The sequence below is a fragment of the Dendrobates tinctorius genome, unplaced genomic scaffold (assembly GCF_039654945.1).
Source record: "Dendrobates tinctorius isolate UK_male_01 unplaced genomic scaffold, ASM3965494v1 ptg000476l, whole genome shotgun sequence".
Classification (NCBI taxonomy): domain Eukaryota; kingdom Metazoa; phylum Chordata; class Amphibia; order Anura; family Dendrobatidae; genus Dendrobates; species Dendrobates tinctorius.
In genome coordinates, this window is record NW_027362138.1 from 725,001 (window position 1) to 750,618 (window position 25,618).

The following is a 25,618-nucleotide window of genomic DNA, read 5'->3' on the forward strand; positions in this document are numbered from 1 at the left end:
GAACTTTTATATTTTTTTATTTTTTTCATATTTTTTAATATACTTTTTTTTTTAAAGTTGCCATGCTTAAATAGCCTCTATGGGAGGCTAGAAGCATGCCATACTGGATCGGCTCTGCTACATATAGGCGATGAGCAGATCGCCTATATGTAGCAGAATTACTGCATAGCTATGAGCGCCGACCACCGGGTGGCACTCATAGCAAAGCGGCATCAACAGTAATAGAGGTCTCCAAGAGACCTCTGGTTGTTATGCCAACGCATCACTGACCCCCGATCACGTGACGGGGTCAGCGATGACCTCATTTCCGGCCCGGCGGCCGGAAGCGCCGGTTAAATGCCGTTGTCAGCGTTTGACAATGGCATTTAACGGGTTAATAGGTGCAGGTGGATCGCGATTCCACCTGCGCCTATTGCGGGCACATGTCAGCTGTCCAAAATAGCTGACATGTCCCGGCTCTGATACGGGCTCAGCGCCGGAGTCTTCATCAAAGCAGGGGAGAAGTCCAATAATGGACTGTGTCCGTCATTGGACATTAAGGGGTTAACAGATTGATGCACAAAATGGAGAATGCAAAGTGAGTATTCAGGTATTTATCTTATTCCATCTTCCTACCACATTCATATAGGAGTGGTATGTGTACCAATAAGGAGAGGACTCCATAATGATGGCATCATGGCATTACCGCTCTCACTCATGGGCATTTACACTGTTTCCATATGAAACATACATTACTTACACTAATAGAGATTTTAGAATACTTCCCTAACTACACTATCCGACTGCTTTTCTTTCTTTTTTTCCTACTTTCTTTTTGATGACGCTTTATTTGAAAATCCCAGTGCATGCTGGAATACTCAAATAAACCTTCATCAGGAGACAGAGGCTGCGTTCACTGTCCCAGTCTTTACCCTCTTCATGAAATGAAGTGTCAGCAGTGACCTTCATTTCAGGGGCTTGGCTAGTCCTCGGCAATGTGCACAAAGACAGTGCGCTTACTCGCCGGCTCAGATCACTAGCAATGAGCCTGGATCAGAGCAGAGCGCACTGTCAGTTCGCCTTGTAAGAAGAATACACAGCTTGTAGAGGGGAGCAACGATCTTCACAAATGTTGTGAATTGCAGAAGTGGCGCTGGTCTCCACATGCTGGGAATGCGCAATGACAGTAACTGACAATGCGCTCTGCTTTGTTGCCGACAAGAGAGCGCACTGCTTTGTGCACATCACGGCAGATAACTTTATCCGTAGCCTTCCTAAGTATCAATTCTTCTAACCAGCGTTGTATTTTTTCATATCAGGCCCATTGAATCCCAGAGAATGATCGCATGGGATAATGAAGAGTCACTGCCGTAAGTAACTGGTATAATCATGGTCCACGACTTTCAATGTTTGTAGTCCTAAGTTTCTTTTTACTATGAGATATAGATGCAGTCAGAGGTGTAACCTGAACTTCTTGGGCCCCATTGCAAAATATGCAACAGGGCCCCTCAGGTACCATGACCATTAGTAATATTGATGAATATGTATGTCCCGATGCGACTGCTCGCTCTACACTATAGCTATATGGAAATGTTCATCTCGGATACCAGAATCTGTTTTGAGTCTATATAGTTATGCCCCTGAATGCTATCATATGTCATTGCATTTACTAACGAGACACACTGTATAGATGATATTTTCTGTATGTTTCTTAAGTATCACACGGTTTCTAACAAAGCTTACATTTTTATAGGCCAATAAGACCAATAAAAACAGCCTGGGCGAGCGTGGAATCCATCAAGTAAGTGACTAGAACTTTCATCGCTGCATTTGCATTAATGGAACCCATAGACCAGGACTGGGGAAATCCTGGAAGAAATGAATATAAAAGTTATAATTAGTGTGATAAACTAACTTTAAAATAATTTAACACTTTTTTCTGTTCAGAGAATTATCAAGTTTCCAGGGTTAATCCATTGTTCATTTCATGCCTCTCTGTGTCGTAACGCATTGGTTCCCATTACACAATTTCTGCCCCGCACCCTTCACTTGTCTGTTTAAAGGGGTAAATATATGTCAGAAAGGAGGTAATGACGAGAATGAGAGAAAAGGGACAATAAATGGAAAATGGCCGGTGAATTCAACGTCTCCTAAGCGCCCGTTTGCCCAGTTAGTATCATTCTGTGCGGTGCCCGCTGGATGCCCATTTTCCAATTTATTGCTCCTATAGCGTCCAAATGGCAGAGAAGAGCACTAAGAAATGAGCAAGTGACAAGCGGACACTAAGGAGGCCATTTATTTCTGTTCTCTGCCCGGGTGCCGCTGTTTACTGTAATCTCCTAAGGCTTACAATGGCTGACTTAGGTTTGGTATTCGTTCCACCTCTCGGCCCCAGTGCCAGAGAAGGGGAAGGCTGCTGCAGTTGTCCGTTCCACGCCCTAACTCCTGACAGCGGATACTGACCGGCGTGATGTCATAATTGCGCAGATCTGTAACATTATTTACGATACAAGCCGCAGTGTCCTTGTGCTTAGGAGCGCCACCTACTGGAGCTGTACAGAACAGAGCGCCACCTACTGGAGCTGTACAGAATAGAGCGCCACCTACTGGAGCTGTACAGAACAGAGTGCCACCTACTGGAGCTGTGCAGAACTGAACACCACCTACTGGAGCTGTGCAGAACTGATGGCCACCTCCTGGAGCTGTGCATAACTGTGTGCTCAGCTGTAAAACTCTAAATTAATCTGTAAAATCTCCCCTGTTCAGGAATGGTGTATTAATCTTCACTAGAGTCAGTTAATTGGTTCAGTCACAGTATATTTCTTACTTGTTTTTTCCAAAATCACAGTAAAAATACTGCAGTTTTGCATTGATTTTGGAAAACCATTGCAAAAAATGCACCATGATTGCAATGCGTGGATCCCTTTAAACCTCACTTATAAAGGGTTATATTATGTGTTCAGTAGAGAAGAAGAGAAAGGAGGAGATGACATCAATGATAAAGTGATAGTGATAAAGGAGGAAAACAGCAGAGAGGAGAACATCAGACTGTAAGTAGAGAGATTAGTGACATATACAGATGTTATTGGCTGTAAATGATTGTAGAGGTTTCATAGTAACTGATGAATGACTGGTTATGGGTAAAGACTGAAGAAGGTTCAGGCTGGACTATATAGGAGATCACACATGGCAGACACAGAGGCCTCTAGTAGACCCCAAGCTACAATGTCAACCAATCAGCACCCTATGATCGCTTTGCGTGGCCATACAAAGTGACAGTCGCTGTTGAAAAGCCCCTTTTGAATACTTGTCTCATACTTCACAGCAGCATTTAAAGGTTAATGTAATGCGATCACGGCTAGCTCCAATTGCATCAGTTAGTGTGGGGTGCCAGCTATGTAACAGAGCCATCACCGGCGGTGCGGGGAACAGACTCAAGTCTTGAGCCTGCTTCATACAGAGATAGTGCGCCCTCAATAAAGGGTTAATCGGGACTCTTCATTCAGCATATCGTACCCCTACCCCAGCCTTTATATAACCCTGTGTTATCTGGATGTCAAAGTAGATTTATATGACTTATTTTATGTGTCCAATAGTGAGGAAGATGAGAGTGAGAAGGAACAGGAGGAAACATCATGGAAGAGTGAGAATTGGAGTGTGACTGGGTAAGTGGAGAGTGTGAGACTAAATATATATTGGTGGATATATACATACAATATAGAACATTATATACTTATAGTTATGGCACTTTCAGTCATTTGGTATAAAACATGGCTGCATATATGTCTATGTATATGCAATGATAACTGATGGAGGAGCCGAAAACAAAAGACCAGTGAGGTCAGATCCTTTGTTCATGAGCATTTCTGTGCCGTCTTCAAAGTGGTTCTCCATTTCTATCCCTCCATTCTATAAAATTCCTTGCAGGCATGTGACTTTTTTTTCTCTTCCTTTTTGATGACCTTTTGTGTGAAAATCCCAATGCATATCGGGATACTCAGACATGACATCATCAGGGGGCAGAATCTGCGGTCACTGCCCCGGCCTCTGCACTATTCCAGTAATGAAGCATTAGCAGTGACCTCCATATCAGGGGCTGGGCTATTCCCTGCACAATGTGCACTGTGCTCTATGCACAAAGACTGCCCTTTCTCGCCACATCAGATCAGTAGCAATGAGCCGGCAACAGATCAGAGCGCACTGTCAATTCACCTTGTAAGATGAATACTTGGCTTGCAGAGAGGAGCACCAACCGCCCACAAGTTACGCTTTTGATTGCTGGGAATTCATCTTATAATGTGCAGTGACAGTGCGCTCTGCTCTGTTGCCGATAGAGAGTGCACTGCTTTGTGCACATCACGGCAGATAACTTTATCTGTAGGCTTCCTAAGTATCAATTCTTCTAACCAGGACTTTATTCTTTTCATTTCAGGTGCTCAAGATCCAATGAATCAGTTGCATCGTTTTTTGAAGTGCCATTGCCGTAAGTAACTGGTGTAATCATGGTCCACGAATTTCAATGTTTGTAGTCTTCCGCTACTTTTCACTATGAGACATAGATGCAGTCAGAGGTGTAACTTGAACTTCTTGGGCCCTAATGTGAAATATGTAATAGGGCCCCTCAGGTACCATAACCATTAGTAATAGTGATGATTATATATGTGGCAGATGAGGGTGTCCCAATGCGACTGCTCGCTCTACACCCCCTATAGCTATATATAAATGTTCATCTCGGATACCAGCAAACTATTTTTTTCCTATTTCATCTATATAGTTATGCCCCTGAATGCTATCATACGTCATTGCGTTTAACCCCTTAGTGATGGAGCCAATTTGCAGCTTAATGACCGGGCCAATTTTTACAATTCTGACCACTGTCAATTTATGAGGTTATAGCTCTGGAACGCTTCTACGGATCTGACTGATTCTGAGACTGTTTTTTCATGACATGTTGTACTTCATGTTAGTGGTAAAATTTCTTCAATATGGCTTGTGTTTATTTATGAAAAAAATGGAAATATGGCGAAAATTTTTAAAATTTTGCAATTTTCAAATTTTATTTTTTATGCCCTTAAATCAGAGAGATATGTCACAAAAAATACTTAATAAATAACATTTACCACATGTGTGCTTTACATCAGCACAATTTTGGAACCAACATTTTTTTTGTTAGGAACTTATAAGAGTTAAAAGTTGACCAGTGATTTCTCATTTTTACAACAAAATTTACAAAACCATTTTTTTAGGGACCACCTCTCATTTGAAGTCACTTTGAGAGGTCAATATGACAGAAAATACCCAAAAGTGACACCATTCTAAAAACTGCACCCTTCAAGGTGCTCAAAACCACATTCAAGAAGTTTATTAACCCTTTACATGCTTCACAGGAACTGAAGCAATGTGGAAGGAAAAAATTAACATTTAACTTTTTTTTACATTTTACTTCAGAACCAGTTTTTTGTTATTTTCACATGTGTAAAAGGAAAAAAATGAACCACAAAATTTGTTGTGCAATTTCTCCTGAATACGCTGATACCCCATATGTGGGGGTAAACCACTGTTTGTGCGCACATCAGGGCTTGGAACGGAAGGAGCGACGTTTGACTTTTTCAATGCAGAATTGGCTGGAATTGAGATCGGACACCATATTGGGTTTGGAGAGCCCCTGATGTGCCTAAACAGTGGAAACCCCCAACAAGTGACCCCATTTTGGAAACTAGACCCCTTAAGGAGCTTATCTAAATGAGTGGTGAGCACTTTGAACCTCCAAGTGCTTCACAGAAGTTTTATAACGTAGAGCCGTGAAAATAAATAATATTTTTTCCACAAAAATGATCTTTTCGACCCCAAATTTTTATTTTTACAAGGGTAACAGGAGAAATTAGACCCCCATAGTTGTTGTGCAATTTGTGCTGAGTACGCCCATACCCCATATGTTGGGGTAAACCACTGTTTGGGCGCACGGCACAGCTCAGAAGGGAAGGAGCGCTGTTTGACTTTTTCAATGCAGAATTGGCTGGAATTCAGATTGGACGCCATGTAGCGTTTGGTGCGCCCCTGATGTGCCTAAACAGTGGAAACCCCCCACAAGTGACACCATTTTGAAAACTAGACCCTTTAAGGAACTTATCTAGATGTGTGGTGAGAACTTTGAACCCCGAGTTCTTCACAGAAGTTTATAATAATTATTTTTCCTCAAAAATGATTTTTTAGCCCGCTATGTTATATTTTCACAAGGCTAACAGGAGAAATTGGACCACAAAAGTTGTTGTGCAATTTGTCTTGAGTACACTGATACCCCATATGTGGGGGAAACCACTGTTTGGGCGCATGGGAGAGCTCGGAAGGGAAGGAGCACCGTTTTGGAATGCTGACTTTGATGGAATTGTCCGTGGACGTCATGTTGCGTTTGCAGAGCCGCTGATGTGCCTAAACAGTTGAAACCCCCCACAAGTGACCCCATTTTGGAAGCTAGACCACCCAAGAAGCTTGTGTGGTGAGCACTTTGAACCCCCAACTGCTTCACTGAAGTTTATAACGCAAAGCCATGAAAATAAAAAATTATTTTTTTTCCACAAAAATGATTTTTTAGCCCTCAATTTTTTTTATTTTCCCAAGGGTAATAGGAGAAATTAGACCCCCAAAGTTGGTGTGCAATTTGTCCTAAGTGCGCCGATGCTCCATATGTTGGGGTAAACCACTGTTTGGGCACATGTCTGGGCTCGGAAGGGAGGGAGAACCAGTTGACTTTTTGAAGACAAAATTGGCTGTAATCAATGGTGGTGCCATGTCGTGTTTGGAGACCCCCTGATGTGCCTAAATAGTGGAAATCCCTCAATTCTAGCTCAAACCCTAACCCCAACACACCCCTAACCCTTACCCTAATCCTAATTCCAACCCTAACCCTAATTCCAACCCTAACCGTAATTCTAACCCTAAACCTAATGGAAAAATGAAAATAAATATATTTTCTTTATTTCATTATTTTTCCCTACCTATGGGGGTGATAAAGGAGGGGTTTATTTACTATTTTTTTTTTATTTTGTTCACTGTGATAGACCCTATCACAGTGACCAAAATGAACCAATAGGAAAAATCTTATTGTTGCCGGGTACTGGCCGGCAGATCTCGTTAGGCGCACTGCGCATTACCCACCATTTTCTTCCCAGAAGAAGATGGTGGCGCCCATGGAGGGGAAGCACGCGGGCCGAGGACCACCGGGAGGTACCGGGGGGGGATCGGGGACCCTATTTCTCTCTCCTCTGATGTGTGAACACATCAGAGGAGAGAGAAATTAAATGGCACACCAAACTTGTTTTTTTTGCAGTCGCAATTAAACGGTTAATAACGGCGATCACAAAAGCGGGGTCGGTAAAAACCGACCCGAATCATGTTCTCTGGGGTCTCGGCTACCACCGGCAGCTGAGACCCTGGAGAAAATCCGACTCTGGGGGGCATGATACACTTTTTCCACAGCGCCGTTAATTATCGACGCTGTGGTCTAAGTACCCTTAACTACCGTCGTTAAAAGGCGTATCGGAAGTCGTTAAGGGGTTAATAACAAGACACACTGAATACATGTTATTTTCTGTATGTTTCTTAAATATCACACTGTTTCTAATAAAACTTACATTTTTATATGTAGAAAAACAAAAACAGCCTGGGCGAGCGTAGAATCCATCAAGTAAGTTATTAGAATTTTCATTGCTTCTTTTTTGCATTGATTTTGAAAACCCATTCCAAAGAATGCACCATGATTGCAATGCGTGGACCCCTTTAACCCTCACTTATAAAGGGTTATGTTATGTCTTCAGTAGAGAGGAAGAGGAAGGAGACGATGACATCTATGATAAAGTGACAGAGATAAAGGAGGAAAACAGCAGAGAGGAGAACATCAGACTGTAAGTAGAGAGATTAGTGACATATACAGATGTTATTGGATGTAAATGATTGTAGAGGTTTCATAGTAACTGATGAATGACTGGTTATGGGTACAGACTGAAGAAGATTCAGGCTGGACTTCGTAGGAGATCACACATGGCAGGCACAGAGGTCTCTGGTAGACCCCTAGCTGCAATGTCAATCAATCAGCACCCTATGATCGCATTGCGTGGCCATACAAAGTGACAGTCGCTGTTGGAAAGCCCCTTTTTAATACTTGTCTCATACTTCACAGCAGCATTTAAAGGTTAATGTAATGCGATCACAGCTCGCTCCAATTGCATCAGTTACTGTTGGGTGCCAGCTATGTAACAGAGCCATCACCGGCGGTGCGGGGAGCAGACTCATCTCTTGAGCCCGCTCCATACAAAGATAGTGCGCCCTCAATTAGAGGTTAATCTGGACTTTTCATTCAGCACATCTTTATAAACCCTGTGTTATCTGGATGTCAAAGTAGATGATATGTGATTTATATGACTTATTTTATGTGTCCAAAAGAGAGGAAGATGAGAGTTAGGAGGAATAGGAGGAAAAATTCTTGGAAGAGTGAGAATTGGAGTGTGATTGGTTAAGTGGAGAGTGTGAGACTAAATATATTATGGGGGCTATATACATACAATATAGAACATTATATATTTATAGTTATGGCACTGTCAGTCACTTGATATAAAACATGGCTGCACATACATAATAATAACTGATGGAGGAGCCAAAAAAAAGACCAGTGAGGTCAGATCCTTTGTTCATGAGCATTTCTGTGCCGTCTACAAAGTGGTTCTCCATTTCTATCCCTCCGTTCTATAACATTCCTTGCAGGCTTGTGACATTTTTCTTCCTTTTTGATGACCTCCAACTCGGGGTGGCGCGATACACTTTTTCCACAGCGCCGTGCTGTGGTTTAAAGGGAATCTGTCACCCATATTTAGTGATATCATGTAAAGATATCACTAAATTGTGCGTCCCATAAGGATTCTATTAGGGCTTTTGACTCCCCCCGACCCCGCACCTTTGAGGCATAAATACCTTTTTTAGCTTGTTGGGGATGCATGCAAATCGCTGCTGTCCAGTCCGATGGGCGTGGCTTAGTAGTCTTCTCCCCCCCACCTCCTCGGCTTGCTTCACGTAATCTTCGTCTGTGAATACCAGAGACGCCGTTGGTTTCTGCGCTTGCGCAATGTAAAGGCCCCCGGCGCCTGTGCAGTAAGCTTTGCCCAACTGTGGGCGAAGCATATAATCACTACTGTGCAAGATTCGGCATTTTCCAACGTGGTCTATGCCCCGGAAGTGTGTCCTGCATGTGAAGTCTTCCGGGGCATAGACCGCGCTGGAAAATACCGGCGCTTGCGTAGTAGCAACTATATGCTTCACCCACAGTTGGGCAAAGCATACTGCGCAGGCGACGGGGCCTTTACATTGCGCAAGCGCGGAAACCAACGGCGTCTGTGGTATTCACAGACGAAGATTACGTGAAGCAAGCCAAGGAGGTGGGGGGGAGAAGACTACTAAGCCACGCTCATCGGACCCCGGCGATTTGCATGCATCCCCAACAAGCTAAAAAAGTTATTTATGCCTCAAAGGTGCGGGGTCAGGGGGAGTCAAAAGCCCTTATAGAATCCTTATGGGACGCACAATTTAGTGATATCTTTACATGATATTACTTAATATGGGTGACAGATTCCCTTTAAGTACCCTTAACTACCACCGTTAAAAGGCGTATCGGCGGTCGTTAAGGGGTTAATAACGAGACACACTGTATATATGTTATTTTCTGTATGTTTCTTAAATATCACAATGTTTCTAATAAAACTTACATTTTTATATGTAGAAAAACAAAATCAGCCTGGGCGAGCGTGGAATCCATCAAGTAAGTTATTAGAATTTTCATTGCTGCTTTTTTGCATTGATTTTGAAAAACCATTGCAAAAGATGCACCATGATTGCAATGCGTGGACCCCTTTAACCCTCACTTATAAAGGGTTATGTTATGTCTTCAGTAGAGGGGAAGAGGAAGGAGACGATGACATCAATGATAAAGTGACTGAGATAAAAGAGGATAACAGCAGAGAGGAGAACATCGGACTGTAAGTAGAGAGATAGTGACATATACAGATATTATATGATGTGCACGCCTGTAGATGTTTCATAGTAATCGATGAATGACTGGTTATGGGTACAGAATGAAGAAAGGCTCAGGCCGGGTGTCATAGGAGATCACACATGGCAGACACGGAGGCCTCCAGTAGACCTCTAACTGCAATGTAAACCAATTAGCACCCTACGATCGCTTTGCGTGGGTGGTGAGGGCCATACAAAATGACAGTTTCCCCTTTTTAATACTGCTATCATACTTCACAGCAGCATTTAAATGGTTAAGCTATTGTGGTCACAGTTAGCTCCAATTGCCTGGTTACTGTTGGGTTACTGTTGGGTGCCAGCTATGTAACAGAGCCATCACCGGCACTGCAGGGAGCAGACTCAACTCTTGAGCCAGCTCCATATAGAGATAGTGTGCCTTCAATAAGGGGTTAATCGGGACTCTTCACTTACCATATCGTATCCCAGCCTTTATATAACCTTGTGTCATCTGGATGTCAAAGTAGATGATATATAATTTACATGACTTATTTTATGTGTCCAATAGTGAGGAAGACGAGAGTGAGGAGGAAACATCTTGGGAGAGTGAGGTTTTGAGTATGAGTTTCAGTAGGTAAGTGGAGAGTGTGAGACTAAAAATATATTGGGGGATATATATATATACAATATAGAGCATTATATACTTATAGTTATGGCACTGTCAGTCACTTGGTATAAAACATGGCTGCATATACGTAATGATAACTGATGGAGGAGCCAAAAATAAAAGACCTATGAGGTCAGATCCTTTATTTATGAGCCTTTCCGCACCGTCTATACAGTTCTTTTCCATTTCTATCCCTCCGTTCTATAAGATTCCTTGCGGGAATGTGACATCAGGGAGGGGCCTAGAGCTATTTTGGACCTGTCAGGTGACCTCCAGCTTCCGCTCCTGCAATGATCAGGGTCCAGCAGAAGAGAGAGACTTGTGCAGCTCTCCTCCTGATCGTCTCTCTCCCCGCTCCTCCTCTCAGGCCAAACATGCTCTCCTTTTTGCAGTCCATATGGCTGACACGGCTGTAGTTCTGCCCCTGTAAGTGGGGATAATGAACAGAGGGTCACACAGGGAGCAATAAACTATTTACTATTCACCATTCAGTGTTCCGGGGATGGGACGTCTGCTCAAAATGTGGCGAACTGCGCATGGGGCTTTTTTTTAACTTTATTTTCTGAATTCATTTATAAAAACACTGCAAATAAAAAACGAGTCTATGTTATGTGTCCAGCAGTGAGGAAGAGGAGGAAGAAGTGTCCGTGGGACATAAAACACCACAGATAGAAGAGAAAGATGGCGGCAAAGATAACACCAGACTGTAAGTAGAGAGATAGTGACATATACAGATATTATGGGCTGTATATGATTTTAGATATTTATTAGTAACTGATGAATGATTTGTTATCACTGGGCAGAGACTGAGGAGGATATAAAACATGGATGTACATATTGGGGGCTATTGATTTTTGGGGTCCCCTATACCAGAGTTACAGTAAGCACAATTTTCTGAGCTCCTGGTCTCTTCTGATTATCGATGCCGCTCCAATGTGGCCACGGGGCACTGAAAACAGACACCAGCCCTTCTATCTTCAACCTTGGTAGTCAAAGTGGCCGTCCGGAAAACTGTTTCCAGTGCCCAATGGCCAATTTGGAGAAGAAAGAAAAATATGGATTTCTCTGAAATAAGACATTGGATCGCAGACATCAATATATCATTTTATTCAGCTTTCCATGACCTGTATGCCCATATAGACGGCTTAGGAGGGTTGATCCTACTGACAGATACTCTTTAAGTCACTGCATTTATTTAGGACACAAACACAAGTATCTCTGTTTCTAATGAAAACTTTATTTTTGTCACAGGCCAGAAGTAAAGACGGCGTGCGCCGACACAAAGCCGATCCCGTAAGTAATAAGAGCGATCGTGGCTGCATTTACTCTAACGAGACCTTGGGCTTTAGATCGATGACGTCACACTGTGACATAAGCGCAGGACGTTACACAGGATAATATCGCTGTATATATCCTCATAGACTGATCACAATGATAATGTGAACTCTCTGGGTCTCAATTCATTTGTTTGGATTTTTTTCAGACACAAACGGAAATGGTGGATGCCAAAATTTTTTAGGAGAACCAGCAGGACCCAGGTCATAAACATGTAGGTACCTTAACCTCTCCCCACTAATGGACACGTCCTTATGTCCTAATTGCTGTCTTCTAGATGCAAAAGTATTCAATCATTCATCCTGGCAGGAGATCAGTCCCATGCAAATGCTTGTGAAAGTGATATTTATACAATGAGCTAATAATCAGTAATGACATCTATCCATATATCTGTATCATGCAGAAATGTGTAGGAAAGACGTTATGTTTATTGTCTGTGTCCTTATGGGACCAGGACTTGTTCCCGATAATTATTTTATAAGGTATTTATTTGTGATCATTTCTTCTATTTCTCCATCAGCAGAAGTTACAGCAGCAAAAACGTGCAACGTCCACCAAAGTAAGGAAAAGCTTCCCCCATTGTTGTATGTGACATGTTGTGACACTGAGGCTCCTGATATTAGGGGTAGATACACTTTGTGTCTTCCCTTTATATCTTTATACTATATTGTATATTTTAATGGAAGAAGCCAATATATAAATGTCTATCCATACGTCCCATAGTGAGAGAAAAGCATTTCCCTTCTCAGTTCCCGACTTCTAAACTCACTAACCCTCTCGCCCTTTCTTCTCTGTTCTAAACGCTATTTACCAAATTTTTGTCTTCCTCTTAGGGTCCTCAGTCCATTTTTTTGCTGCTTTGGGTTCACAATGGGAGATTAAAGAAAAAAAAGGTAAGTAAGTAATATTTTTAAATAATTTTTTATTGAATGATTTTAAGATTTACAAAATCTATTCCGTATCATAAGTTTTTAATAATTATCATACAGTCAGGTGGTGAAAATTGATTTTTATTCTTATGAAAAAAATAGGCAATTATACGCTGATGAAGGCGGGTAGGGGGTGTATAGGAGGGCAGGTAGGAGGATGACGTCACAGTCACATTGCGATATTCAGTATCAGGAGTGATCTAACTTCGTTTCTTGAGCTCCACATCTAGGAGTCCTGCCAGCTGCTGTAATAATATTTCTCCTGTTTCATCATTCTATCGTTGAGCTGAGTTTTCCCTTCTGGCCGATACAGTGCCGAACTACCGGTGGTGCCCATGTGCGGGATAGGAGGACAGGCTGCATCCCCAGCTGTATCTAGAGCAGCGGGCATTGTGGTCGTGTGATCAGAACTCTATTCCGCGTAAGACTCCGGTCACATTGTCTGATGTCACACGCTGTCCTGGAAAGAAAGGAGCAGTTAGTGGATGATTTCCGCCCTTGCTGGTCAATGATGAGACGTATATCCAAGATTATCAAATGGATAGAGATTTATATAATGCGCCATGGAATAAATGGCGCTATAAAAATAAATAATAATAAGTTTCAAAGTACAAAAGACTTCTTCATTAGGAAAGGCCACAAGTATAGCAAATGCAGCAAAAATAGTATGCAGCTTTCAAATGTGAGTGCCAAGAGAGCCGTGTGATAAAATAAATAATCATATGATAAATTTAAAAAAAAGAACCATGTGATGATAAATGTAAAAAAAAGGAACATGTGATAGATGTAAAAAAAAAAAGGAACATGTGATAAATGTCAAAGTTGGGTTAGGTACCACCTGGGATGGCACATGACATACATGTGGTGTGCTAAGATAAAAGGAATAAACGAAAATGATTATTACAATATAACTTGTATAAATCTCTGTTCACATTATAGGACGATTGTTTAAGAAGACAAGAAGAAAAAAGGGGAAAAGAAAAAAGTGTTGAACAGAAAAAAAAAAGAAAAAAAATGTATATTCAGGAGAGAACTATATAAAAAATGTGTATATATGTATGAAAGTTTATTTGAAATAAAAATTAAATAAAAAGATTCTGGAGTAAAAAAAGTGTATTATTTTATATATGGTGACATAAAATCACGGAAAAAAAAAGGGGGAGAGGAAACATTCAGAATCTAATGGAGTGAGGGAAAAAATTAATTCTAAGACTAGAAAAAGCTTGTGCACTGTGGTTAGAGAAGAAATATAATGTTTGTACAATTTCTTTATGAGTATCGACCAAATAGTTTGCTATAAAAATAACAAACGGTATGGAATTAGAACTTGGATGCAAGGGGAATCCACATAGATAAAACACACTGGAGACCATGTAATGTACTAGCAGGAACGCGGGATGCAGTGACGGGACGCAAGAAGAACAAGGGTTAACAGGTTTATTTACAGGGGAATACTCCAGGCCGGGAGGTAAAGGGTTAAACAGTGTAGACAAACAGTACATAAAGACAAAGGATAACTTGAAGTGAAGAACAACGGTTCAAATATCGTCAGTTCGTTAGACTGGGAGTAAGGAAGTTCCTGAACGGCAGCTCCTGCAGCGAACTCAATGGCCACGGCCGACGCAGTGTCCTTAATAATGGGGTCCAGCACACAACAATATCCCGTCTTCTGGTGACAGTGGTCGGTCTCCGGTACCTTACACTGACCCTAGTCCATATCCTGTGGTGGCTAAACAACGGTGAGGGCCACAGTCCTGTACGAGCCAAAAGCGGCTCTGCAAGTATACAATGGTCAAGTCAAGTCACAAGTGTCTGGGTACGAGATTTACTAGCACAGTCAGGGTGTAGGTTATGGTCTCGCTCCCGGTCTTTTTCAGGTGGCACACGCACGGTACTCACGATCCTGAAGCTTCTGGCACCTGGCTTTATGTCAGTAACTGGGCACACACTGCCCATCTCTCTTCCTCTGGTCCCCGTGGTTAGAGGAGGGCGACAGCGGTTGCTGGTCTGTGTGGGGCTGGTGCTCCCCGGACGGAGCACTCCTCTCTTTCGCTGCTGCAACACCAGTCTCGGCTCTACTCTGTGTGCACAGCTCTGCACGGTTCTGCTCTGCTAACACGGCTCTGCACAGCTCCGCTCTGCTGGCATAGCTCTGCTCTGCACGGCTCTCTCTGTAGGTGACGGGGACTCCTTCTATATGGCCCGTCGCCACACCAGTACTCTCTGGTGGGGTAAGCAGCGCGCGTTGCTCACCGCTCTGCGTGACGCTCTCTGCGCTGCTCTCCGCCGGCGCCAGACTGCCCCGCTTCGCGCGCTTTTTCCTTTTATGCCCCCGACGCTGTGCACCTTTTCCTGGCTCTCCCCACTCTTCTCCGTCGCCAGACTGCCCCGCTTCGTGCGCTTTTTCCTTTTATGCCCCCGACGCTGCGCGCCTTTTCCTGGCTCTCCCCACTCTTCTCCGTCCTCAGGAAGGTCCTCCTCACTCAGACTTCCCCCAAACAGCAGGGAAAGGTCCGCCCCACTCAGGCTTCACCCCGGGAACAGAGGATGCAGCCTACATACTTCCAGACCCGGTATACAGGTACCCATGGTCCGGTCTATTTCCTTACAGCTGCGCTAGAGCCACGCACTAACATTCTGAGCAACAGCCACATCGGAAGCGATAAAGAAAAGGCAAATTGGTGTGGGAAAAAATAATGTACATGGTACAGAGGTGGAAACAACCATTGGTACATGATAATAAGGATATATCACAATATGGTGCAGCTTATTTCACATGAGATATTATTGTAACATAAAAAACTTTTAGGCATATTTTCAGTGAAATCAGAGGTACAATAATTATTACAACTAAAGTAGACGCACAAGCCTATAGGAATATACCAATGAAACAGCACATATCGGTATGATCTTATGCAATAATATATACAGAAAAAAAATCACGCTTATTTAAGATTTAATCAATCGATAAAGGAAAAAAAATTAAGAGATAAAATATATGTAATTAAAAAGTTATAAAAAAAGTTATAAAAATAATCCCTCTGATATTTCATTTAATCCATGCAGTTTCAGAGTATTTAACCTGTAAATCCAGTATATTTCTTTCCTATTTAGTTTTTGAATACGATCTGGTGTGTTTGCTGGGATTTGTTTGTTCTAAAAGGCTGATCCTCAGGTTATCACATTTTTTATCATGAAAAAGAGTGCAATATCTAGATAGTCCGTGCCGAAGGAAACCTTTACATATATTATGTCTATGAGAGTGTAATCTGCAGTGTAAAGGTTGGGTGGTCCTACCAACATATCATTTCCCACAATTACAATCTATGACATAAATGACAAAATCCGTATTACAATTCAAGTATTGTTTGATAGGGAATTTTTCGCTGGTAGCATTAGAGGTTACACAATTAGTGGTTTTTAGTTAATAATCTTTATTTTTATATAGCGCCAGCATATTCCGCAGCACTTTACAGTTTTGCACACATTATCATTGCTGTCCATGATGGGGCTCACAATCTGAATTCCCTATCGGTACATCTTTGGAACGTGAGAGGAAACCCACGCAAACACGGTGAGAACATACAAACTCCTTGGTGGGATTTGGACCCAGGACTCCAGAGATGCAAGGCTGCAATGCTAACCACTGAACCACCGTACAGATCTAATCACTGAGCCATCATGCTGCCCGTTTATAAAGACAATAAAACTTGGTACTCAACTTATTAGTGGAATCCAGAAGTAATTTCAATGCAGTCAAATCATTATGAGACATTTCGGTCTCACACGGACCTTCGTCAGTCCCACTGCTTAAAGAGGAAGAGAAGAAGTGAGTATATATTTACTATTTGTAGTATTCCTGTGGAATGCAGTGGAGGAAGAGTGTTGCCTACACCGACGCGGCGTCCACCGCTAGTCATTCAGCAGGATATGTAAATTCATTTTAAAAATATCCTGTATTTCTTTGTGGTTTTGATTAAATTGGGTGATAAAATTAGACATATATTTTGTGTCCGTTTTGTTTTTTTCTTGTATGAACAGTAAGTAAAATTTCCTGGTTTGTTTTCTATAAATTTGTATATGCCCGATTAACTAGGTCTTTTGGATATTTTTGGGCCTTGAATCTCTCATGCAGAACGGAGGCTTGCATTTTAAAATCCTCTATTCGACTGCAGTTTTTCCTAATTGGTTGTTTGGAATATTAGTGAGCTATTTACTGTCGTGTCCACTCCTGTAGTGAATATAACTATTGGTGTCCAACCTCTTTAAAAAAAGTAAAATATTATTACCATCACAAAAAACGGTGATGTCCAGAAAATTGATACAGTGAGGATCATGAAGGGGAGAAAATACCAATCCCCAGTCATTTGTATTTCTATAGTTAGTGAATATTAGAATATTATTTTCTGTGTTATCCCATCTAAAAAAAAAAACATCATCAATGTATCTCTTGTACATGATAATGTTTTAATTCCAAAGACTGTTGATGATAAATAAATCTTTAAACACACCCATAAACAGATTTGCATAAGCTGGTGTGATTTTGGAACCCATCTTATCTTTATGGACTTTAAGTAAATGATAATAAAGGAATAGATGGATTATTAATCGAGAAAAATGTTTTCTCTCTAAAGTCAGGGACCTTATTTTCCACACCCTCTTTAATGAGGCCCTTGCATAGAGGAATTATTGTGGGCAGGAGATTTTTACCAGTATTCTCATAATAATCAGATGTTTTTTCTTAATTATTCTAATTTACTGAGATAATGACTTTTGGGTTTTCATTGGCTGTAAGCCATAATCATCAACATTACCAGAAATAAACACGTCAAATAGATCACTCTGTGTGTAATGACTCTATAGAATATAGGAGTGTCACTTTTTCTATTGAAGAACTGAAATACATTAACTTTTCTCTATCGCTTCATTGGGGGACACAGAAACCGTGGGTGTATGCTGCTGCCACTAGGAGGCTGACACTATGCAAATAAAAAAGTTAGCTCCTCCTCCGCAGTGTACACCCCACCGATAGGAAGTAGGATGTTTAGTTTAGCTTAGTGTCAGTAGGAGGTGGACACGGGTTTTTTACTAGACCCTTATCTACCTCAATGTGCTTCGTTTTCTTTTCAGGTTCCCGGAGGGATACAGTGTGAATGGTCACTATTGTACTCCCACACAGAGACTATGAGTACGGCGTGTACTGCCACCCCATATGTCTGGACGGCAGGACCCCAAAATCCCTAACACAGACGCGTGTTTAGGTGATCCCGCAAGAGAAAGAATACCTGGTCCTGTCTATGTCTCCCACCCACTCGCCCACCAGAGCCTGTCGGTCGAGAAGACACGGACGTCCCGCAACATGGATTCCGGACGTCCGATTTTCGTGATTGGGGAGGTACTTTCCCTCTTTTCTCCCCAGTTACTGAAGAGGTGAAGAAAATGGGATAAGAAGAAGAGAGAGGAAAAAAAAACAAAAAAACCCTTTATTCAAAGAGATAGTGCTTTGGGCGGCTAGCGCAGTTCATACCTTCCGACTGGTTTCGGGGGCCTCAGCACTGCCTTGCAGATACTTTGGGGAAGAGAGGGGGCTTTGGCACACAGAGGCTTCCTGTTCTTTGTGCCCCCGTGCAGCGGCGTCATGGCGCTTTGTTTGTGCCACTTTTAGCACCCTGGCGCCACTGTGGGGACCCGTTTGGCGCTATTGTATGTCCTCCGCGGGCCCCTCTCCCGCTCCGGCGGCCGCCGGCTGTAATCTAGGTCGAGGCTTCATTTTGGGCCAAGTTGCAGCGCTGACTTTGCCCCCTTCCTCTCGGCTCTGGGCGGGCTTTTTCCTGCCTGTTCCTCCTCTCGCCTCTTCCTGTGTGGCGTCAGGCTCCGCCCGCTACCCTCAGACTGTGGACGGGAGCCGCTGCCATATTGCTCCTCCGGGCCCCGCGTTTAGCTGAGAGCGGACTTCCCGGTCTCTGGCCACCCTCACAGCGCACGCGTTCTGCCCTGCGTCTTCTGGCAGAAGCCATTTTCCGCCTGTGGTACAGGGGAACCGCATCCAGCTATGGGACCTGCCTGTCTCTCTACAGCCATGAAGTCTCCTACAGGACATCTGCCGTAAGTAGCTGCACTGCAGACTGATCCCCTCCTCTGCTCTCCTGTCCCCTAACCTTCTGGCAGTGCTTAGTGGGATTGTTCTCATCTCTAACTCTAGGCCACTTCGTTCTCCTCCTATTCCTCCACTGTGGTCCTCTCCCACCGTCCAGGAGCCCCCAGTTGACCCGGTCGTACAGTCTCTGGAGCAATACAGTCACTAACTTGATGGTTTTTCTGGAGCCGTACAGTCTCTGAAGTAACTGTACTCTAGAGCTGTACAGTCACAGACGTAATAGTACTCTAGAGTCGTGTATTTTACTGGCATAATTGTAATCTTCTGCCGCGCAGTCTCTAGTGCATCAGTATGTCTGTCGGAGATCTGATTTTGTCACACGGTTGTTGTGTTTTTCGGCCATTACGGATAGGTGCCTTGATTTTCAGCAGAGCAAGTCTCAACCATTGCTTCACATAAAGACGTTGGGGTCCTGGCATAGCAACTACTCCAATATCTACGGCTCACAGGCACTCGCCCTTCAATTTTCTGCAGCCCCCTCCGGACGCTGGATTCATACTGCTATAAGCAGAACAAGGTGCTGCTTCTTTCTCTTCACGTCTCCAGTGTTTGGGCCGGACTTCTAGCTGAATAGAAGTCCATGTTATCAGGCAATTGTCTGCTGTGGCTCAGTGAATAGAGAAGCTGACCACAACTCGCTGTTCCAGAAGTTGGAACCATGGCGCACAACAGAGAGTGGTGTTTAGTCTCTTTCTGATCCCAGGCCTACTGTTCTACCGTCAGAAGAATTGACTGGTCAGAATCTACTTTACTACAGACTTCGTGGCACGGCTTACTACGCGTGAAGCCATTATTCTACCTGATGTCGTCAGGTATCCAGACCTAGACCGCAACACAGAAGCCGTTATTCTGCCTAATGCCGTGAGGTACCCAGTCCTATACCACAATACAGAAGCCATTATTCTGCCTAATGCCGTCAGGTACCCAGACCTAGACCGCATCACAGAAGCCGTTATTCTGCCTAATGCCGTCAGGTATCCAGACCTAGACCGCAACACAGAAGCCATTATTCTGCCTAATGTCGTCAGGTACCCAGTCCTATACCGCAATACAGAAGCCATTATTCTGCCTAATGCCGTCAGGTACCCAGACCTAGACCGCATCACAGAAGCCGTTATTCTGCCTAATGCCATCAGGTTTTCAGACCTAGACCGCAGCCAGAAGCCGTTATTTGGCCTAATGCCCTCAGGTATTCCGGCATAGACCACAACACACAAGCCGTTATTCTGCCTAATGTCAGGTATCCAGGCCAAGACAGCCCCGCAACTCAGAAATGACGGTCTCCTATACCCTTCTCCGGGTTCTCTCCACGCTGATTTGTACACAGGATACTTAGAGCCGATTGCAGCTGAAGCTATCCAGGCTTCAGACGCATCACCTACCAGGTACAGTAGTTCAAACGGCCGTATTACTGTGGAGACGTGTCTGGGGTTGACTGCTTCAGTGGTACTGGTGTTCTGTACCATATTCAGGTGAGTCAGACGCTCTCGCCTTCAGGTTCCTCGCGTTCTATTGCAGCAGTACTCTATCCCTTATCGAGCACTTGAATAGTCCTCTTTCAGACATGTTTAGTCAATACATGCCATCTCTCTGGTAACTCAAACGTACCCGAGGCCATCAACTATACCGATCCGACTATACTGACCCGTTTTCTGGGGAGTCAGAAGCGTCCTCTCTCATGTTCCTCACGGTCTTTTGCAGCTTTTGCCTAAGCTCCCGTTTAATCGCCACTCGAGGTGAGGTGCCGGTATTTATTGCTCATAGCGGGCTACAGCCACGGTGACAAGTCGCTTTCAGGTGAGTCAAAGACACCTCTCGGCTACATATTTCATTGTCAATAACATCTGTGGTTTGTTAACAGTTAAACGTAACCACTACCTTGTCCAAACAGAACGGATCTCTGTCCCACAGTGTGGATCTTGGTAGCAACATATCTGGATACTCCACCTTCAGGTGGGTCAGACTCTCTCGTGTCAGGTACTGATGGTCGCGGTTTTACTGTGGCATGTTCAGTACCCTAAGTGTGAGTTGCTCCACAGGAGTTTTTGCCAGAAGCTATCTTTACTGCCGGTGTGTTCCGCCTATCTTTAATGTTTGGCAAATAGTAGTTTATAAGTTCTAGTCTGCTTTAGGGGCCTTCGAGCTACCACACTACCATAAGCTCCTTATCTGTCGCAACTTACCTATTCTTTCTTACAGACGCCGAGTAAAGCCTCCAGCAGCTCAGACATGTGACTTCTGACCGTGACCGTGAAAAAGCATCCCACCTCAGACAGGAGTGGGATCTAACTCTGCGCAAGCATCGACCGGGGTAAAAAGCTGTTCCAGTCCTGGATCCAAGAATGAGTCTGGTGATAACGCGTTTCTTCCCTCAGCTAGTATTGTATCTTTTCACTGTTATCCTCAGGCGCGTTTTGTCTTAGACTTAGGCTAGCGGGTCTACACACCATAATCCCCTCCCTGCTCCAGAGGGTCCAGGATGGATTCGGTCGTTTACATCATCATACAAATTGACCTGCCTTTCGTCAGCCTAGTTGTCTTCTGGTGTCTATTTGATCTACCTAGAGCCAACTTTTCTTACAGTTATCATACTCCATGTTTTGCATGAACTTTCCTTGCTCGACTAATCACTTTTCTAAGTCCAGCTACACTATTTTTGTCCATATCCACACTCATCTCGGGATGCTGGGTTTATCTCCCTTTGGATCTCGGTCATCCAGTAGTCTCCATTCTACCTCCTTAGTGGAGCAATCAGTTGTCTATTCATAGCCATCCTGAGCCTACATCGCGCCGATGAGATCCAGATTATCCCCTGGTTCCATTCAGTACGTTTTCAGTGTTTGGCTCTATCGCAGGTTCTCAATGGCCTGTTCTCAGGCCTTGTCATTTTCTCACAGAACGGCCTTCAGCCGTTTCCAAACAAGAGGGCGCCTTAGTATATCTCTACTTCTCTGACTACGAACCCTCCGGTTCCAAGTCTCCCACTACTACGGTCCTTCCTGTCCCAGAAGTGTATCCCTCAGATTCCACGGCAAATTCACACAGTAGTTGGCAAGGTCAACCTTGAAACCATCCGCCGCTTTATCGTGTCCTGCCTTAGTCTCCACTCGTGTTGCAAAGTTCTATAGACACGTGGCCTAGCTTGCTCATCAGAGCATTCTTGCTGGGGACCGGTCAGAAGATTTGATCGTCCTCACTGTCCAAAAATTTTCTCTTGCATGGAAACATGGGTTTTCGCCTCATCGTTCCTATCAAAGGGTTCATTTGGCTTTCGGTTTCACGAGCGAAATTATCTCCAAACAAGTCCCTCACCAGCTTCCCGTTTCTTCCGGGTAGCTCCAATCGCTTAATTATTGAGGAGGTCACCGGAAGGACAAGCGCTCTCCTTCCTCAGGCTGAACCTCGTCGTTCTTCAGCGCATTTTCCACAGCGTGCCTTTTCGGGATCTAGGATTGAGTCGATCCTTTTTCTCAGGAGGAAATTTTTCTTTGTTCAGCATTTGCCTCCTGCGAATCGCATGATTTTTCCATGAAGCTCTTATCCAGGTCCTGATTTCTTCAGGGCTTTGGCGATATCTGCTTTCGCAACGTACGGGTTCATTTTCCTTTTCAGTTGGTAGCCTTGCCTTTCAGGCTCTCCACCACTCCTAGAGCCTCACAGACTCTATAGCAGCTATGGTACACCTCCTGTGGGTCAAGGGTCCACTCTACATCTCTCTAAATTCTCTTTCTTTCATCCGCCTCGAATTTTCCCTTCATGGCGCGCTCTCATCAGGCTACCTGACCAAAGCAACGGTACTTATCAAGCTCGGGCTTGAGGTATAGAGGTCCTCTGGCCTCCAGGTCAGCATCTGCTCGCGGAATCTGGTCGACATTAGTAGGGTTGCCGGCCCAGGAGGGACTGCGTTCTTTTCAGTACGATGCACACTGCCCAGGCAGTGTGTGTCCTCCTGGCGGTACTCTTTGGGCCTTCGTCTTGCTCCTCTGCAGTACGGTCATTTGTCCTCCACAGGTCCATGAGGTTTTTCAGAGCCCATGCCTAGCTTCGGCAAGTGCCGGTCGGGGTGAAAAGACCTCGCAGGTGACCTTGCAGGTGACGAGGGTGACTTCCTCGTTCTGATTGGAGTTGTTTGCTGTTCCCTCCCCTTGGGGACTGCTTTGGGACGTCCCATGGTTTCTGTGTCCCCAATGAAGCAATAGAGAAAACAGGATTTTTTGTTGCTTACCGTAAAATCTGCTTCTCTGATCCTTCATTGGGGGACACAGCACCCTCCCAAGTTGAACAGCACAGTTTACTATATAATATTGTTACAGTATGGATTTGTGTTTTCTGTGGTTTTTATCTCGTTACAGATTGCTTCTCCTACTGCTTTCTCACTAACTGAACATCCTACTTCCTGTCGGTGGGGTGTACACTGCGGAGGAGGAGCAAACTTTTTATTTGCATAGTGTCAGCCTCCTAGTGGCAGCAGCATACACCCATGGTTTCTGTGTCCCCCAATGAAGGCTCAGAGAAACAGATTTTACGGTAAGCAACAAAAAAATCCTGTTTTTGATGATATTCTAATTTTGTGAGAAGCACCTGTATTACCACATAAAGTGACATTGGTCAGAATTGTAAACTTTGACATGGTCATAAAAGTGAAAACAGGCTCGGGTGTGAATACATTTGCACGCTCAGTATTTGGTCAGTATTTCACATCAGTATTTGTAAGCCAAAACCAGGAGTGGGTTAAAAGTACAGAGGAGGTGGCGTGTTTTTATTTTCCTTTTTCTGATTGTTCTACACCTGATTTCGTCTTATAAATACTGATGTAAAATACTGACCAAATAATGAACATGTGAACGTGGCCTTAAAGGATACTGCAGTATTAGAAGTTTGCAAGTTTATGGTATAACTGACGTTCTCTTATAAAGTAAAGCCCAAGGCTGAGCTTCACATGAGGACTAAGATGCCAGCCATGGTGGGGGTGGGGGCTTCAGCAAGACCCCAGTTGAATTGGTCGATCGCCACTGGGAGCCATTGCACAAGCGCCCAAGCAAACAGGCTATTTAAATGTCTCTGTAAGTGTTTAAACAGCATCGATCTCAGCGAGCTCTGATCACTGCTGTGTCATTAGTGGCTGGTTTCCCAGGCAAGTAGCGCAGCACTTACGAGCTCTTTACTATAGATCTGGCAAGTGCTGTTCTGTAGCTACCCGGATCTCTGGAGCCAACCAGCTTCAGAGTCTCTGTGCTATTCTGATGCTACAGAGGTAACGCTGCCTCTGCTTACAGCATGGGGAAGTGCTTAGTGTAGCCCAGAGGCTCATCAGTGTCACAGGCCCAAACTGTCAATCTTCTGTGGTTCTGACGAACTGACCCATAAGTCTGTGATTGAGATGGGGAACACTGGTTGTGAACCCCAGAGGAGTCAGGAATTAGTGAACTCCGTACAGAATATGTTGCCACTATAGAGCCTCTTCCTAGAGCAACTGGATGGTTATTGCCATCACTTTATAATCAGCGGGTGCCAAACCAGTCCTGGGGATAAGGGGCTGAGGTCTGCACTGAAATAGCTTCATAGCATTTCTGTACAGAGCAATCCACTATACAGGGGACCTGTGCAAAGTAAGTGGGGCCTTGCTGAGGCAGACAGATTTACATTACTGAGATAGGAGATGACAGTTGGTGCTTTAAAGGTTTATGGAGGAGCTGGAGGCGGAGACAGACTTTCTGCTCAGACTTCGGTTGCAGATCTCCATAGAACTTTATAAGCACCAACTGTCATATCCTATCTCAGAGAATACAGATTTTCCCATTATTGAAGACAGATTTTACCTGTGAATTAAGAAGAAAGATCAGTCCAGGAGCAGAAAGAAGCAGATTTCTGTAATACGACAATTTGCCAAGTTTACTCTCATATGTACTATTGATTTATAAAAAAAAAAAAAAAATAAAAAATGACATTTACTCTCATCTTATTCCAAGTTAGTGCACATGTTTATCCTCAGAGTTCTGTTTTTCTGATCTCAAGTTCTACATTTGATAATAAAATGTAATGTCTGCATCCACCCCTAGGGGGCGATCATTGCATGCAGATATAATGCTACCATTGCACTTTGTTTCAACTGAATGCATAAAAAATGTTTGGATAAGGGCATGTTCACACGAGTATACTGTATTTTAGACCCATTCAAGTCTACAGTTGTGGCCAAAAGTATTGACACCCCTGCAATTCTGTCAGATAATACGCAGTTTCTTCCTGAAAATGATTGCAAACACAAATTCTTTGGTATTATTATCTTCATTTAATTTGTCTTAAATTAAAAAACACAAAAGAGAATGAAGCAAAAAGCAAAACATTGATCGTTTCACACAAAACTCCAAAAATGGGCCAGACAAAAGTATTGGCACCCTCAGCCTAATACTTGGTTGCACAACCTTCAGCCACAATAACTGCGACCAACCGCTTCCGGTAACTATCAATGAGTTTCTTACAATGCTCTGCTGAAATTTTAGACCATTCTTCTTTGGCAAACTGCTCCAGGTCCCTGAT